Below are 15767 nucleotides of genomic sequence, written 5' to 3'. Positions count from 1 at the left end.
TTGGAGCAAAAGGACACATGCCTTAACAACCTGAGTACCTTCTTCCAAGCGATGGGTTTGCTCTATGAGGATCCACAACAAGCGGCTACTGCGGAAGCAGCGTTATATTCACTTCAGCAAGGCCGTAGAGCGGCAGAGGATTATGCGTCCGAATTCCGGTGCTGGAGTTCCGATACTACCTGGAACGATGCCGCTCTACGTTATCAGTTTCGCATGGGACTCTCTGAACCCTTAAAGGATGAATTGGCTCGGGTTGGTATCCCAGCAACGCTTGAAGCCCTTATTAACCTGTCCATCCAGATAGACAGACGCCTGAGAGAACGGAGAGCAGAACGCACTGCTGGTCCTTCCCGACCAGTCTGGATGTTACCCCGTGTTCCCAACCCTTCTGCACATTCCGCAGCTGACACTCCTGAGCCCATGCAACTGGGCTTACTTCAACCTACTCTCACTACCGAAGAACGACAACGCCGGCAGCTCAACAATCTGTGTCTATATTGTGGGGAGTCCGAACACTACGCGAGATCCTGTCCCGCCAAACTCCGTAAGCACTCTTCTTTGTCTACTACTGTTTTACCTGCTGTGCTTAGTAATACCACTCACCTGGCTATTCCCGTTTCTCTTCAGCTTCCAGGAGGGAATACTCAAGTCACCGCGATAATTGATTCAGGAGCGTGCAGTGGGTTCATGGACTTGTCTTTTGCCCATAAATTCTGAGTCCCCCTACGGCCCAGGGCGAAGGGATTGACTGTACACCTTGCCGACGGATCGGCTATCAAATCTGGGCCGGTGACAAGAAACGCTTCCTTTGACTGCCACTATTTCTGGTAACCATCAGGAACTACTCTGCCTGGACATTATTGAGTCTCCCCTCTTCCCTATTATACTGGGCATGCCCTGGCTCCGGGCACACAACCCGCAAATTGACTGGTCCACCGGGAACATTAACTTTCCTTCTCCCTATTGCCGTCAGCACTGCCTGCAAGAAGCAATTAAGGTCTCGCCCCACTTAATGTGTATGGAGATCGATGTTGAAACTCGCCAGTGTGTTCCAGAGGCTTACCATAGTTTCTTGGACATGTTCAGCAAGAAGGGGGCGGAAACGCTTCCCCCCATAGACCCTATGACTGTCTGATTGAGATACTCCCCAGAGCTGAAAACCCTTTCAGGAGGATTTTCCCCTTAACGGAAGTGGAACTTGAGACTCTCAGGACTTACATTGATGACAATCTGAAAAAGGGGTTCATACGCCCTTCTACCTCCCCAGCAGGAACAGGAATCTTTTTTGTAGAAAAGAAGGACCATTCCCTGCACCCTTGTGTTGACTATCGGGACTTAAATAAAGTTACAGTCAAGAACCGGTACTCATTGCCTTTGATGCCCGAATTATTTCAGAGACTCGGAACAGCCGCTATCTTCACAAAACTGGATCTTCGCGGAGCCTACAATTTGGTCCGTATCCGAAGTGGGGACGAATGGAAGACTGCCTTCCGCATCCGCTTCGGACACTTTGAATATCTCGTAATGCCCTTTGGGCTATGCAACGCTCCTGCGATCTTCCAGCATTTTGTGAATGATATTTTCAGAGACTATCTCGACCTGTTTTTCATAGTATATTTGGACGACATCTTGATCTTCTCCCCCTCTGCCCGTTCACAGGGAACACGTTAGAAAGGTTCTAACTCGGCTTCGTCAACACGGCTTGTAGGCGAAACCTGAGAAGTGCGAGTTTGAACGTCGCAGCATCCATTTTCTGGGGCTGATTATTTCGGTGGATGGAATCAAGATGGACCCACAGAAAGTTTCCGCTATCCTGGACTGGCGAGCTCCTACAGATAAGAGAGGAATCCAACGTTTTGTGGGGTTTGCAAATTTTTATCGCAAGTTCATCAAGGGTTTCTCTACTATCATCGCCCCGATCACAAGATTGACCAGACAGGGTATCAAGTTCCAGTGGACTCCGGAAGCTCAGGCTGCTTTCACCTCCCTTAAAGAACAATTTGTGTCAGCATCTGTCTTGAAGAATCCTAATTCTGCGCTACCCTATATCCTAGAGGTGGACGCATCCGAGATTGCAGTGGGGGCACTACTCTCCCAGAGACAGGGTCCCAAGGCCCTATTGCATCCGGTGGCTTTCTTCTTGCGCAAATTGTCTGAAGCGGAGAGGAACTATGACGTCGGGGACAGGGAGCTAATCGCTATCAAAGCTGCACTTGAAGAATGGCGCTATCTTCTGGAGGGAGCGGCTCATCCCATTCTGGTATACACTGACCACAAAAACTTAGAATACTTGAAGACTGCTAAGAGGCTGAAACTGCGTCAGGCCAGGTGGGCACTCTTCTTTACGAGATTTTCATTCCACATTAACTATAGGCCCGGGTCAAAAAACACCAAACCCGATGCGCTGTCTCGGATGTTCAGTGAACCCGAAGCCTTTCAACCAACAGATACCATCCTTGCACCCGGAAACTTCCTTATGCTCCAGGAAGACCTATTGTCCCAACTCAAGCAGGCCTCATCATCGGCTTCTCATCCATCAAACACCACCTTACATTCCAGCAATGACTTATTGTGGCATGAAAATAAGATCTACGTGCCTCAACAATTACGGGTTGCTGTTCTTAAATCCTGCCAGGACCACAAACTGGCCGGCCATTTTGGGGTACACAAGACCGTCGAACTCCTTCAACGCACCTTCTGGTGGCCTCAGCTGCTAAGAGATTGCAAGCTTTATGTTGAATCATGCACCACCTGTGCCCAGAACAAGGGTAGCAAGACCAAAGCTTGGGGGTTGCTGAAACCACTCCCTATTCCGGAAAGGCCATGGAAAATGATTTCCAGGGACTTTATTGTTGAATTACCACCGTCAGAAGGCTACACCACTATCTTTGTGGTCGTTGACAGATTCTCCAAGATGGCTCATTTTCTGTCCATGAAGGGTACACCTTCTGCCCCTGAGACCGCAAAGATCTTCATTAAGGAAATTGTAAGACTCCACGGTATACCTGCAAACATTGTTTCCGATCGTGGGGTGCAATTTACGTCTAAATTTTGGAGAGCTTTGTGTGAGTCCCTGAAGATTGACCTTTCGTTCTCCTCTGCCTACCACCCCCAGACCAATGGCCAGACCGAACGAACAAACCAGACCCTCGAGCAATATTTGCGATGTTATTCTTCCTTTTCGCAAAACGATTGGATATCCCTTTTACCACTTGCCGAGTTTGCCTACAACAACTCCGTTCATTCTGTAATGAATCAGTCTCTTTTTTTTTGCAAACTATGGTTTTTACTCTCTGTTCTTATCAAACAACATTCCAGAATGTACAGTTCCGGCGGCTCGGGAAACCTTGAACTTTTTCTGCACCAATAACAAGCTGCATGTTCTCGTGGTTTGGTAGACTTTCAATCCTAAAGATGACAATACTCCCCAGACTCCTCTACCTGTTTAATGCCCTACCCATTAGAATCCCAGGAACCTTCTTCACAAAACTCCTCACGGTACAAAGAAATTTTCTCTGGGCAGACAAAAAACCAAGAATTAATTTCCGTCTCCTAACATTACCCAAAAATAGAGGGGGTATAGGACTACCAGACTTCAAAAAATATCATCAGGCTTCGCATATCACCAGATTGATAGACTGGCATTGTAACGGCCCAAATAAAGACTGGGTTCAACTGGAAAACAACCTATCCCCATACCAACTTCTCTTCTATCCATGGACACTTCACTCCAAGACAAACAAACACATAAACCACCCACTAATTGCAAATACAATCTATATTTGGCACAAAATAGTAGGTCCATATAAAATTGCCTCCATACCGGGACCATTGACACCCATCGCTAACAATCCTGATTTTGCACCAGGCCTGCAGCATAATATACCATGGAAAACCTTCTCACCTCACATTGCATGAATGGCCCGAACATTAAGTCATTTGCAGCACTCCGCTCCGAGGTGGGCGAATCATTTCCCGGCTTATGGTTCTATACACAACTGAAGGACTTCCTGATCAACGGCAAACACAAATCTCAATACCGCCTTCCATTGACACACTTAGAGTCCCTATGCCTCAAAGGATCACAGGTATCGAATACCACATCTCTTGCATATGCTTAGCTGAATCAGATAGCACATGCTGATAACTATAAACATAAGAGGAAATGGGAACAAGATCTCAAAATTAAAATCTCCGAGAAGCAATGGGAAAAGGCGTGTATTATGACATACAAATGCTCTCTGAGCTCTAGATATCAGGAAATATCCTACAAAATCCTTACGCAATGGTACATAACACCACAGAGGGCCGGGAGATGGTTCCGCTCAACCTCGGACATATGCTGGCGTTGTAAGACTCACACCGGATCCTTCTTGAACATCTGGTGGGAATGTCCATCCATTCGGGCATACTGGGATGAAATTAAATTCTGGATAAAACACGTCACGGATACCAAACTTGAACTAAATGCGGCCGCATGTTTGATTAACTTAGTACCCACTACTTTAAGCAGATATAAAAAGTCACTCTCACGACACCTACTTACTGCTGGCAAAACTCTCATACCCATTTTCTGGAAATCCACAAAAGTCCCAGGAATCAAGGACTGGGTAAATAGAGTACAATATATCTTTAAAATGGAAGAAATTGTGGCCATGAAGAGAGAAAACAGCTTAAACTTCAATAAAACATGGCAACCTTGGCTGTTATTCACTTTATCTCCTGATTACCAATTACTTACCCAATGATTTACCTACCCCTATCAATTACCAAGTTTACAATAAGGTCATAAATTAATGAGGTCTGAACAAGTTACCATAACCAAAAACCTTTGGTGCAATACACCCCCCCATCCCATAAACTCCCCAATCCGATATACGCTAACCCTGACAATCTTGTCAAGAACATCATTCCATATTCAGTCTTAATGACTCTGATGTTAACTGTATATATCATAACCTAGCATTTACTATGTCGTTGTCCAGACTCTATATGACATTTGCAAGACTTGTACTTTTACCAATGTCACTATTTTCTTTGTTATTAAGGACGGCTATTTTTATATTCTTTATTGTAACACTGAATATGCTTCAATAAACCTTTGATTGAGAAAAAAAACAAGCTGCTTCAAGAGACAATGGCAAGGACCCAAGAACACAACAAGGCGGCTTTTGACAAAAAGAGGAGAGGGGAGCTTGATTTAAAACCCGGGGATTTAGTCTGGCTGCCTACCCTGAATTTGAAATTGGCATGCCCATCCAGAAAACTGGGCCCAAAATTTGTGGGTCCCTTCCCAGTAACCAGGAAAATTAATAACGTGGCCTATGAACTGAAACTACCGGAGTCGTTTCGTATCCACCCAGTGTTCCATGTGGCCCTCCTAAAACCCTCAATCCAGGACCCCTTCACCAATCGGAACGTTGGTCCCCCTGAACCTGTGCTTATTAACGGTAAGGAAGAATTTGAGGTTGAAGCGATTTTAGATTGCAGAAAGAGAGGCAACCAAGTCCAATATCTGGTGAATTGGAAGGGGTATGGGCCAGAAGAGAACTCCAGGGAACCAGAGACTGGTATCCACTCCAAGAGGTTGATTCTGGCCTTTAAGAGATCTCACCCGGGTAAGATGTCCCAGTTGGGCATCCGCAGGCTGCCCATTGGAGGGGGGCAATGTCAGGAAGAACCTTCTCACGGGCATCCAAGCGGCGTAAGACGCAGAAGATCATCTGTGTGCAAGAAGAGCGCTATCGCGGTCGGCGGTGCGCGCGCGCGGCCGTTTGATGCAATTGGCGCCAATAGCGCTATTTAAAGTGGATCCTTGCTTTGCTGCCTTGCTTGCCGATCAACAGCGTTCCCGTGTACTCTGGTATCCTGTATCTGAATTCACCTGATCCGTATCCTGATCCGTATTGAACCCGGCCTGTTCCTGACTTCGCTGTTTGCTGCCTGCCCCCGACTTTTGGCTTCCTATCCGACTACTCTTCTGGATTTCGTTTCTGTACCTGATCTGCTCGCCTGTGCCTGACCTGGACCGTTGTACTACTCTGCTACCTGCCAGTTTCCTGTTTATCGTCGCTGGACTACAGAACAGCTCCCAGTCCGCCACGTACCCGGTTGTTGTCTTCCACTGTGTCTTGTTGCCTCTTATCTCTTGCTGCGGACTATAGGACTCCTTCCACTTCCCGCTATATCCTGTTTGCACCTGCACTCCGCTGCTGGACTACAGAACTCCTCCCACTGTCCGCTTTACCCTGCAGCCACCTGCACTCTGCTGTCGGACTACAGGACTCCTCCCGCTGTCCGCTGTACCTTGCCATCACCTGCACTCCGCTGCTGGACTACAGGACACCTCCCATTATCAACGGTCTTCTGCTTCCTACACCGACCATCCAGTCAGGCACTTGTGCTCCTCTGTGCTCCCGAGCCCCTGTCATCTCTACCAGGGCCTCCTGAGTCAGAGGTCTACGAGAGGCCGCTCCCTGCATTCCGGGCTCTGCCTTAAGCTACTCGACAGGGTGTAAGGCCTATATCCTCATTTTCTACAGACACAACATCTGTTTCAGGGTGCTCTTTGGGTAGAGGTACCAGGGAGGACATCCAGAAAATGTCTCTCACGCAGCCGGCTTACTGTATTTACATTGGGAAGTTGGGCCACAGCATCGTCTGGAAATAGGAAATCTGGAAAATGTAATGATCTCTTCCTGGAAATTTAGGAATATCTGCACTTCACTGCAAGCAATTTATTGCACCTCAAGCAATCTCTCTCATCCCGTCTAAGTCAGGAAACTACAAGATGTTGTGGGAAGCCCCAGCAATTAGATAGCACAGTGCCACATGCACCAATTCCAAAGTCAAAAAGGTGACTAAAAGTTGGCACGCTTGTGTAATAATTGTTCAAGTACAAGTGGTGACACCAAGTCCCAAATAATTTTACCACTGCTCCCTATGTAGTCTCTGCAGTTGGGGGGCTCCACAGTCTTTTCCCTCATAAACCAGAAAACTATATGTATAGCCTGTGGCACTGTCACCAAGCTTATACATCTTGACCCCATATCTGGCACGCTTGCTGGGGAGAAACTGTTTGAAAGCAAGGCAGCCAGAAAACTTAATCAGGGATTCATCAACACAGACAACTTGATCAGGAATAAACAAGCCTGCAAATTGTTGGTTAAAGTGGTTTACAAGGGGCCAAATTTTGTGGAGCGGTTTGTATTCAGGGTCACCCGAGGACGTCAGAGTTCATTTAGTTGAAGTGCATAAACTGCAAGATCATCTTGTATATAGTACTGGTCATAGAAGCAGAGAATACAGGCATATGGTGAATTGGGTCAATGGACTAATATGACTGCAACTCACACTTTTTAGTAATGCTCATGAGGGATAGGCTCAAAAAAGTCTTAAATTCGGGAACCGTAATAGGTTTCCAGTGAAATTCTCTGGCAAGGGTCAAATGGGGATTTGCGGAGATAAATGGACCAGCATATAAATTGCTTCGGTCCACAATAGATCTATACAGATCTTCCGTGAAAAACAGCTCGTAAAAGTCAAGGGAAGTAAAATCCACTGTTTCCACCTGAATTCTGGGTTAGCCAGTGAATAGGGGAAGTACGGGCGCTGCAGAAGTGGTGGGCTGCCAATCAGGATTTGCAGACACATCAGGAAGGGCACTATGGGCTCTACTGGCCTGTGCTAGAACTCTTGGTGGCTGCAGGGCACTACTTGTGCTAGTCACTGCACCAGCTTGAACTGCACTTATGGGACTTGCCACATCACCAAGTGTGACTGCAGTGCTGTTTTGTCTCGGACCAGAATGTACGAGGCTGCTGGTGTTCACCAGAAGCATGAGCGGCACTAGTACTGGTTCTCTGCTCCATACAGGAACTGTGGTTGTTGCACATCAGCGACAGAAGAATGGGGTCGGGTATGTCTGACCTTAGCAGGGACCACTAATCCGTCATCAGAGCTATCTGTCAGGGTGCCACTGCTCTCTACGGGTTTGTATACTGACCTTGAATCTGACAATGAGGCTTCCCCTTCACTCTCATCTGTCATGCTCAGCAACATGTAGGCCTCTTCACTAGTGTACCTCTGACATTTTGGCCTCTAAATTTATAGGTACAGCTAGTGCGACTCCTAGGTAAAAGAGCACCCGGTGTCAGAGACTGCTTGAATCGCTACAAAAAAATAACTGTTAGCGCTAGCAGGGATCAGGCGTGACTCTACTAACGCTGCATATTTGTGTGCTGTGTTTTGTAAGTGACAGTGATCTACTGATACTGGGCGGAGGGGCTAAATGCAGGTGCTGGCAGGTATCTGGTCTGATCCTGCTAACAATGCATTTTTTGGGAACATTATACTACTGGGTAGGGATGAGCCGAACACCCCCCGGTTCGGGTTCGCACCAGAACTTTCGAACGGACCCCAAATTCGAAGGAACGTTAGAACCCCATTGAAGTCTATGGGACTCGAACGTTTGAAATTAAAAGTGCTAATTTTAACAGCTAATATGCAAGATACTGTCCTAAAAAGGGTTTGGGGACCTGGCTCCTGCCCCAGGGGACATGGGTCAATGCCTAAAATGTTTTTAAAAATGGCCGTTTTGGCAGGAGCACTGATTTTAATGACGATTAAAGTGAAAAAAAAGTGAAATTTTCCTTTAAATATGGTACCTGGGGGGTGTCTGTAGTATGCCTGTGAAGTGCCACGTGTTTCCCGTGTTTAGAACAGTCCCTGCACAAAATTACATTAAACGGAAATAACACAATTTAAAACTGCTTGCGGTTTTAATGTTATATCTGGTTCCTGCAATATGGTTGAAAATCATTGAGAAAAATGGCATGGGTAGCCCTCCCTGCCCATTACCAGCCTATTTGGGTCTTGTACGCATATTAAGGGAAACCCTGTACCCATTTTAAAAAAAGGAAATGTGTGTGGCCCCCAGGCCCTATATACTCAGAACAGCAGTATACAGGCGGTGCAAACAAGACAGGGACTGTGTAGGTTTGTTGTGTTAATTTGAATCGGTTTGTAATTTTCAACTGGTACATTTTTAAAGTGTAGCTCCAGTCAAAAAAACTATTTTTAAGCTTTTTGGAAAACATAGGGAAGGGTTATCACCCCTGTATAATTAGTTTTGTCGTCCATCTTTTTTCATCTCACTTGCTGTTGTCTCCTTCCGTTTGCAAGTAGGAGATTTTGTAAATTGGATGTTTGAAAGTAGGGGCCTGCCCTATATGCTCTGCAGAAATGGCGGAACAAGGTGTTGGTTTTGCCACAACATTGTAAGCCCTCAAAGTGACTCTTGGTGGGCGCTGGAGCGCCCTGCTGTGAACGATTATATCAAGAATTGTAATTACATGCCATTGTTGAACAGTGGTAGAAAAATTGATCTTTGGTGGTTGTGGTGCTGGTGCCACAACACTATAAGTCCTTACCGTTACTCTGGGTGGGCACAGGTAGGGGCCCTCCTGTGAAATATTATATCAAGAATTGTAATTACATGTCCCTGTTAAACAGGGGCAGAAAAATTTGGCCTTAGGGACTGCTGCTGGTGCCACAACACTGCAACCTCTCCCATATATTCTAGTTTTATTGCAGGAATTAGCCCTGCTGCAAAGCATTGCATCAAAAATTGTACTTAAACGCCCCTGTTAAACAGGGGCAGAAAAATTGGGCCTTAGGCCCTGGTGCTGGTGCCACCACACTGCAACCTCTGCCATATACTCTAGTTTTATTGCAGGAATGAGCCCTGCTGCAAAGCATTGCATCAAAAATTGTAATTAAACGCCCCTGTTGAACAGGGGCAGAAAAATTGGGCCTTAGGCACTGGTGCTGGTGCCACCACACTGCAACCTCTCCCATATACTCTTGTTTGATTGCAGGAATTAGCCCTGCTGCAAAGCATTGCATCAAAAATTGTAATTAAACGCCCCTGTTGAACAGGGGCAGAAAAATTGGGCCTTAGGCACTGGTGCTGGTGCCACCACACTGCAACCTCTCCCATATACTCTTGTTTGATTGCAGGAATTAGCCCTGCTGCAAAGCATTGCATCAAAAATTGTACTTAAATGCCCCTGTTAAACAGGGGCAGAAAAATTGGGCTGATGGCATCAACCAGAACCAGAAATGTTCTTCCAACATATCAGCGGAGGAGGAAGAGGATAGACAATCAACATAACAGGACAGTAACTCAGCATCAGCATAGGCAGTCTTGAAGGGATGTGATATTTCAAAAAATATTATTCTGTTACATCAGCTTCAGGTGCTTGGTAGCTGTGGGTGATCCAAGACTGATTCATCTTGATGAAGGTCAGTCGATCAACTGATTTGGTGGACAGGCGCACCCTGTGATCGGTAACAAAGCCACCAGCAGCACTGAAGGTGCGTTCCGAAAGAACGCTGGATGCAGGACAGGCCAGTAGCTCAATTGCATACTGTGCAAGCTCTGGCCAGTGATCCATCCTCAAGACCCAGTAAGCCAGAGGATTTTCGGTGGGAAAGGTGTCCAAGTCTGACCTTGCCCCTAGGTATTCCTGCACCATGTAAATCAGACGCTGGCGATGGGTGCTGGAACCAATCATACCTTGGGGCTGCGGACTAAAAAATTGTCTGAAAGCATCAGTCAGACGGCCACCTTCTCCACCGCTCCTTCTGACCGATGCCTCAGCAACACGTTGTCCAGGTCCAGGAGTTTGTAACCTCCCAGTCTCTGGGAATGCGTTGCACAGACCTTTCTGCAAGGCCTCCCGGAGATGTCTCATCCTCTGCTCCCTCTGCGATGGCAAGATAAGGTCCACAACCTTACCCTTGTACCGTGGATCAAGGAGAGTGGCCAGCCAGTAATGGTCCCTCTCCTTGATCCGAAGAATACGAGGATCCTTCTGCAGGCTTTGCAGGATCAGAGAGGCCATGCAGCGTAGGTTAGCTGAAGCATTCGGTCCGGAGTCCTCTGGGTCACTAAGGACAACATGATCCGCAGCTACCTCCTCCCAGCCACGTACAAGTCTACGTGTTTCTTGGGACTGTAAATCATCCCTACAAGACTGCTGCTGCTGCTGCTGATGCTGAGTGCCAGCCTCCACCTCCATGCTGACACAATCATCCTCCTCCTCCTCTTCCTCCTCCTCATCCTCTTCCTGTGTGATGGGTGGCACAGCAGGAACACTGTCTGGATAAAGGGGGCCTTGAGAGGCAAGGAAGTCCTCCTCTTCCTGCCTCTGTTCTGCCTCAAGTGCCCTGTCCATTATTCCAAGCAGCGTATACTCCAAGAGGTGGACAAGAGGTACAGTGTTACTGATGCATGCACTGTCACTGCTCACCATCCTTGTGGCCTCCTCAAACGGTGACAGGACAGTGCATGCAATCCCTGATCATGCCCCACTGGCGTGGTGAGAAAAAACCGAGCTCCCCTGACCCTGTCCTGGTGCCGTAGTCGCACAGATACTCATTAATGGCCCTCTGCTGCATGTGCAGCCGCTGCAGCATGGCCAACGTTGAGTTCCATCTGGTGGGCATGTCACATATAAGGCGGTTCTTGGGCAGGTTCAACTCCTTTTGGAGCTCAGCCAGCCGAGCACAGGCATTAAATGATCGGTGGAAATGCACACAGACTTTCCTGGCCTGCTTCAGGACATCCTGTAAGCCGGGGTACCTGCCCAAGAACCGCTGCACCACCAGGTTAAGGACGTGAGCTACACAGGGAACATGGGTCAGTTGTCCCTGTCGGAGGGCGGAGAGGAGGTTGGTGCCATTGTCACAAACCACAATTCCTGGCTTAAGCTGGCATGGCGTCAACCACCTCTCAGCCTGCCCCTGCAGAGCTGACAAAACATCCGCCCCAGTGTGGCTCCTGTCCCCCAAACAAACCAGCGCAAGCACGGCATGGCATCGTTTTTCCTGCGTACTTGCGTATCCCCTGGAACGCCTACGAAGCACCGCTGGTTCTGAGGACAGAGCACTGGAAGAGGCCATGGAGGAAGAAGAAGAGGAGGGGGTGGAGGAGAGAGGTGTGTCACAACCAATAGTAGCATTTTGGAGGCATGGTGGCGGAACAACCTCCAACACTACTGCACCTTGTCCTGCATCCTTCCCAGCTGCCAGAAGAGTGACCCAATGGGCCGTGAAAGACAGGTAGCATCCCTGTCCATGCCTGCTGGACCATGAGTCAGCGGTAATTTGCACCTTACCGCTGACCGCCCTGTCCAGCGAGGCAAGGACATTGCCTTCCACATGCCGGTAGAGAGCCGGAATCGCCTTCCGTGAGAAAAAGTGGCGTTTGGGGACCTGCCACTGAGGAACCGCACATTGTACAAACTCACGGAAGGGGGTTGAGTCTACCAACTGAAAAGGCAGCAGTTGAAGTGCTAGCAATTTAGCCAAGCTAGCATTCAACCGCTGGGCATGTGGATGGCTGGGAGTGAACTTCTTTCGCCGGTCCAGCAGCTGGGGCAGGGACATTTGCCTGCTATAATCGGACGTGGGTGTACCGCTAGCAGAGTTCCCGGAAGCACTTGGCTGTGACACACCTAATTCTACACCTTCATTCCTCTCAGAGCAGGTTTCAGAGAGGACTGAAGGTCTAGTGGGGTTGGAGATGCCAGCTGATGAGGAGCAAGGAGAGGTCCGCTTTGTTCTTTGGTGTGGGTCTTTGAGGTATGCTTGCCAACGAGCTGCATGGCAGGTCAACATATGTCTGGTCAAGCATGTGGTGCCCAAGCGGCTGATGTTTTGGCCACGTGAGATATGCTTGAGACATATGTTGCAAATAGCAGCGGTGCGAGCTGATGCACTCGTCTCAAAAAAGGCCCACACCAAAGAACTTTTAGAATAACGCGCAGAGGCAGCGCCCTGCACAGGCGGAGCTCTGCGGTGTGATTCAGTCGGTGTGCTGCCTGGTGTCCTCCTCCTCCTCCTCCTCCTCCTCTTCCTCTCTCCTTCCAGGCACCCACGTGGAGTCAGTGCCCTCATCATCCCCTCCCTCTTCATCGCTGTAGCAAACCTGGCAGTATGCTGCAGCTTGTGGAACATGACTGCCAGATTGCTGTCCTTCTTGAGCATCCCCTCTCTCTGCGCTCACGCTACTGCCTTCCTCTAGCTGAGTGTCATCACCAGAGCCCACAAAACACTGGGCATCCTCCTGGAGCATGTACCCAACACTGTGCTCAAAGAGTTCAGGAGACTCCTCAGGAGGACGTGGTGGGTCTAGGGAAGGAGTCACTGATGATGACATTGAGAGGAGGGAAGACGATGCGTTGGCAGCTGCTTTGTTAGTACCCTGAGACTGGGTGAGAGAGGATGAGGAGGATGAAGAGGGCTTGGTCATCCACTCTACCAAGTCGTTGGCAAGTTGCGGCTCAACATGTCCAGCTGCCGAAAAGGACAAGCATGTCCCATGGCCACGTGCTGATGACAATGCACCGCGTCCACGACCAGCACTGTTGTCTCTAGACACAGAGCCTGCTTGCCCTCTTTTATCGGCTTGCGCCTGTCTGCCTCTCCTTGCTGGCCTTCCAGACATGGTAATGGCCTGAAGGGAGTTGGGTAAAACAGCAGTTGGGTAGTTTATATTGTGCTGGAGGCACACAACACCCACTAACTCCTGCAGATGCCTTTATTATAGAACACCAGAGATAAAGGGGTATATACAGATGTATACTGTGCTGTGCTGGAGGCACACACAACTTCCAATTACTCCTGCAGATGGCAATTGGGCTCAAATAGAGAACAGCTATGTAGGTGGATATAGCGGTATGTACTGGGTACAGAGCACGCAGACAGCACGCACTATCTCCTAACACTACTGACTGCAAGCTATATTATTAAAGATAGATCACTAGCTATATAGGTGAGGTGAATATAGTGGTGTATACTGCGGTCAGGGCACAGACAATAACCACTACACAACAGCAAGATAGGAAATCAGCCAAAAACGATCGGTGTATACTGTGTTGAAGGTACACAGAACACCCACTGCTTCAGACGCCAACACACTACACGAGGCCGCCACAATGGCCTTATATAGTGTGGGGCGTGCACTACACAGCCTGAGCTATGATTGGCCACAGGCATCCTGCCTGTGGCCAATCATGGCTCTCCTCGCTGCTGGCGCTGCGATTGGCCAAGCATGCAGGGTCACAGTGCATGCTTGGCCAATCATGAGTCAGCAATGCACTGCGCCATCGCAGTGCATTGTGTGCTGTGAGCGTCACGCGAATTTGACACGAACGGACCAAAATGTTCGGATTTCGCCGAACGGACGAACAGCCAATGTTCGAGTCGAATGTGTGTTCGACTCGAACACGAAGCTCATCCCTACTCCTCACCTTGGAAGACCTATTAGTGCTGGAAGTGACTGTTTTTTGTATCACAAGGTGGAGGGGACGGTATCTGTCAGTCTCTTATTCCAACTGCCCGCAGCACAGACATCTCTTCCCTATTCCTACCTATAGCTTTGGCTGCAGCTCTGACAGACTCATATTTCCATAGAAGGGGAAGGTGCTTCACCAGAGACCTCAGGAGATTCCTGCTTCTCCTGCCTGCACCTACGTTCTTACTACCCATAGCAAGGTGTGATTGGACTGGGCTGCAATTTCTTCACCCACCAGTAGGTGTCCTCAATGGTCCACCTGTATTCTGTGCATCTAACTTGGGGCTAATATATAGGAAACACTAATGTATTTCATGTCATATTTACAAACAGTATATGGAAGGAACATATTATGTGGTAAATATAGAGAGAGGGCAGGGAGAGTGCAAGGAAAGGACATAATGCAGAGAGGGGGAGGGAGAGGTGAGGGGGGAATGGGGAGGAGAGAGGGGGAATAGGGAGGAGAGAGGGGAAAAGGGAGGAGAGAGGGGAAAAGGGAGGAGAGAGGGGGAAAGGGAGAGGTGAGAGGAAGGGGAAGGGAGAGCTGAGAAGAAGGGGAAGGGAGAGCTGAGAAGAAGGGGAAGGGAGAGGAGAGGGGGAAGGGAGAGGAGAGGGGGAATGGGAGAGGAGAGGGGGAATGGGAGAGGAGAGGGGGAATGGGAGAGGAGAGGGGGAAGTGAGAGTAGAGAGGGGGAAAGGGAGAGGTAAGAGGGGGAAGGGAGTGGTGAGAGGAGGAAGGGAGATTTGAGAGTGTATCAGCTGTGGAGAACAAGATAAGAATTTGGGAAAAAAAAGACAGAATCACAGAATACAATTAATAAAATATACAAAACTTTATTGATGAGTAAAAAACCTCAATGGGGTAAATCTATAGAGAATAACACCTTCCAATAACCAGGTAATAATATTGGTATCCAAATAATCAATCAGTCCCTTTGGGTAATGATCCATGATATGAAATCCTCCGGGAATAATACATGATCCTCATATACAATATATCAGACATGAAATGTAATCAGAACAATCGGTGGATAACTCCATTTAGATGATATAATAAAAATTGCAGCAAGTTGTCAGTGAAAGGCGAAGCGGCTGAACGGACTCTGTTCTTATACAAGATAATGTCAGCAACACGGAGAAAGCAATTGCAGAGAGACACTGGGAGCCGGGAATGACGTATATGTTAGATAGAGCTACATCACTTTATTACACCCAAGAAGAGGACGGAGAGGAGTGTGGAGGATGGAGAGGATTATGGAGGATGGAGAGGATGGAGAGTAGTGTGGAGGATGGAGAGGATTATGGAGGATGGAGAGGATGGAGAGTAGTGTGGAGGATGGAAAGGAGTGTGGAGGACGGAGAGGAGTGTGGAGGGTGGAGCGGAGTGTAGAGAGGAGGATGAAGA

General features: G+C 48.3%; 2 protein-coding genes across 3 annotated transcripts in view; one reads left to right on the top strand and one right to left on the bottom strand.

The window, feature by feature from the left end:
- Positions 1-15767, top strand: part of LOC143963511 (NACHT, LRR and PYD domains-containing protein 3-like) — an 824666-nt gene that overhangs the window by 377677 nt on the left and 431222 nt on the right. The window lies entirely within an intron of this gene.
- The window catches only part of LOC143963509 (NACHT, LRR and PYD domains-containing protein 3-like), a 175968-nt gene that overhangs the window by 24883 nt on the left and 135318 nt on the right, over positions 1-15767 (bottom strand). The window contains exon 9 of one of the 2 annotated variants that reach the window (XM_077473152.1): positions 15181-15767. This exon is cut by the window's right edge and continues 385 nt beyond it. The exons of the other annotated variant lie outside the window; for it this stretch is intronic. The gene's annotated coding sequence lies outside the window, so the exon portion shown is untranslated. Of the gene's footprint in view, positions 1-15180 lie in introns of those variants that run through there. 2 annotated transcript variants of the gene reach the window in all.

Source organism: Lithobates pipiens, unplaced genomic scaffold (genome assembly GCF_037356315.1).
Source record: "Lithobates pipiens isolate NorthernLeopardFrog02 unplaced genomic scaffold, aLitPip1_a1.2 Scaffold_8, whole genome shotgun sequence".
NCBI lineage: Eukaryota > Metazoa > Chordata > Amphibia > Anura > Ranidae > Lithobates > Lithobates pipiens.
Note: the sequence above shows the minus strand (reverse complement) of the source record. Positions and strands in the feature narration are given on the sequence as shown.